This window comes from Pteropus vampyrus, unplaced genomic scaffold (assembly GCF_000151845.1).
Source record: "Pteropus vampyrus isolate Shadow unplaced genomic scaffold, Pvam_2.0 Scaffold27, whole genome shotgun sequence".
NCBI lineage: Eukaryota > Metazoa > Chordata > Mammalia > Chiroptera > Pteropodidae > Pteropus > Pteropus vampyrus.
The window spans coordinates 7,834,781-7,838,192 of NW_011888808.1; positions in this window are offsets into that span (position 1 = coordinate 7,834,781).

The following is a 3,412-nucleotide window of genomic DNA, read 5'->3' on the forward strand; positions in this document are numbered from 1 at the left end:
AGAAAAGGACCCATCTTCTTGAATGTAAGTTCCAAAAAGACAAGGACTTTCTATTTGTTTGGTTACTGCTGTATCATGATCATAGTAGTTAAAAAAAAATTTGCAGAAAGAATGAATTAATTAAACAAACCCATAAAAGGTAGAAGGAAAATAACCTCCTCAGCCCCAAAATGGCTAATGGGTGATAATTTTATGGTCACCATGTAAGAAGACAAATTTTATCCAGATAAGAGGATAAGAAAAAATAATGTTTGTAGTATCTAGCTATTTTCTATATTCTGACATATCTTCTCATTTAATTTGGCCCTTGCAAAATCATTTTATTCAAATATTATTGTCCTATAATCGCAAAACCTAGAAATGAGGTTCAGGGAATTTAACAAACTAGAGAATACCAGAATTTGAACTGAAGTCATTCTGACTTTATGGTTTGTGTAATAAATGATTAATATATACTATATATTCTCTACTATATACATATACTATATGTATTTTTTATTCTTTTAGGTGGGAAAATACAAAATCTGTTGTTCTTGTCAATGGAATAAAATCAAATCATAATCGTGTCTACATTTTTCTTGGTTTTAAGGATATCATATATTACTCAGGCATATGTTAAATATATATACTCTATCCTACTTCAGATATTGGTCCACCTGTCACTTCCTCTGGGAACTCTTCTCTGACACTCACAATAAGGTATGTAACTCTCTTACATAGTCTATAGCACAATTTCATGAAAAGAATCGCCTCAGAGGAGAAACAAAACTTCCTTGCCCATGAGACTTAGATCCAGTTGCCTTGAAGACTGAGGCAAGGCTTCAGTGCAAATGTTTCTTGGATGGGACATTTTCAGAGCAGAGGGAGTGAGGAAGACAGAGATCAAGCTGGAGAAAGATGAAAAGCAAATGCACCTGCCATGGCTTCGCAACAATCTATGGAGAGTTGTAGCAAGTTGCTACACAACTGTTTCTGGTATCTTCCAAGTGGCCATACAAAAAACCATCTCTAACTTGACCACTGTAGGAAGTAAAGGAGAAAAGTCTGCCTCCTGTTTCCCTCTACCTCCTGTCAATGAGTTTCTCCATGAGTTAATCACCACCGCCATGCGCCACACACTAGAGGGCATTATCTAATCACTTTGGCAGCTTCTGGGGAAGGCAGGGCCCATGAACTGAGTAATATTTTAACCAATTTCCATACCCAGACCTTTATTCGGTTGGCCTCAGATGGTGGAATCATGTGGACCTGCACTGCTTATCCAGTGAAGAGAGAGAAAACAGCAAGGAGACAAGAGACACATGAGGCGAGTGAAACCAAGGAAGGGAAGAATATATAAGTACAATACGACTTGTCTCAGGTGTTTCGTGAACAGTTCTACTGCGTATTTCTTTAGTCAGAGGAAATACTAGAAAAGGATGGATGAGTAAACTTCAATTTTTCTTGTTGCAAAAGAAGGTATGCTGTCAATTTCTTAAAAACAAGGCAATTAGCAGATACGATATAAGGTACTATTTCATACCTTCCCACTAAAAAGGGAGAAACATTTGTAGGGAATATAAAGATTACATAAGAATTTTATTCTGAAATATTTTTTTTTTTACAAATGCAAGCAAAATGTGTTGAAATAAATTGAATCTCTATAAAGAGACAGAGGGCCTATCAAAAGTTTCCATTTTGTTAGTGATCTGAGATCTGACTTACCATCTTTAACGTTCTCTGGACAAAAAGACCTTAGAATCTGGTACAGCTAAATTACAACTCATGAGTGAAAACTGGATATATACTCACCTTCACTCATAGTTATATTGAGGGTGAGAATCTGAGCCCATGAAAATGTTGTCCTATTAATAGGATAAAAAGATAGAGACAAAGGAAAATAAATGCCATATCCTAATTTTTAACTGCATACAAGAAATTTGTCTTTTCAGAAGTTCCTGCTCCCGTTCAATTTAAATGGACCTATGGCTGAGTAAGAGATGGTTAAAATAATGTGTCTTTTCATACTTCTTGCTAATTTTAGAGTCATCTGCACAAGATGGCTCTCTGCTTTTTTCTCGTGTAGAAGGCTAGATGCTTTCTGATTTGAGGAAACAGTTATAGAAAACAGAGACATGACAGCTGTCAGGTTCTTTGTCCAAATTTAATCAGGAATCAGCCAGAAAGAAATGTTCTAATACATCAACACCTGCTTGGGATAAGCGGTAAATCCACCAGAGGCACAGCCAAATATAGTGACTTAATTAATTGAAAGGCTTTGGCACCTCATCAACATGTGCTGCTTAAGAGTATTCAACTAATGTAGAGCAGAATCTACGTGTTAAGTATCACTAAATTTTATATTTAACTTATAAGAAGTTTACTTTTTAAAATATCAGTTGATTTGAAAAGATTTCAAAGTACCAGGAGAAGATACAAAAGGATTTCTTCTTGTTTTTTTGTTTTAAATTGATATTTTTATTTATTACAACTTTTAAGTGGTAAAATATAAGTATTTGTAGTTTGATGCAGTTATGCTTCTGTATGAGTGACATTTTTATACAGCTGGTATGGTGCTGATTAAATTGATGAGTGGGTGTTCTAGGATAAAGCTATATTTGTAGCTCTTGTTCTAAAAATGGTATGCTATAGCCTAAAGACAATTATTTCACAATTAGTAAGTTATGTAAGTGGAATTGTACAATATGTGGTCGCTTCAGGGCTGACTTCTTTCACTTAGGACATTGTTTCAATGTTCATCCGCATTGTAGCGTATACCAGTACTTCGCTTATTTTTATGGCTCAGTAATATCTTACCCATGGTAGCATTTTTTTTTAATTTTAAAATCCATGCTGTGAGATATTTTTATAGTCATTCCAGTTTCCTTATTTTTGCTGTTTGGACAATGAAGATTTTCCTTTCCTTTTACTTTTAACTTACTTGTATAGTCGATCTGTGTGACTCCAGTAGAAAGATAGAGTTCGATCCTGCTTTTATTATCTAGTGTTTCAACCTGTCTTTTGATTGTGTTCTATAACCCTTTCGTATGTAATGTTATTATTGATATATTTTGATTCATGTATACTATTTTATTTTCATTTTCAAATGTTTCATGTCTTATTTGCTCCTTTGTTTCTCCATTACTATTTTACTTTTCATTAAGTGGATATTTTATAGCGAAACATTTTAATTCCTTTAATCACTTTCACTATATTGTTTCTGAGTTATTTTCTTAGTACTTGATCTAGGGTTTACCATAAACATCTCAACTCGTCATAATTACCTTCAAATTTATATTAGCTTCATTCCTGTAACATACAGATACCATTCTCCTATATAGCTCAATTCCTTCTTACCTCTTTTTTGGGCTATAATTGGTATACGTGTTACATCAATTTATGCTACAAACCCAAATACATATTGTCTTAATTG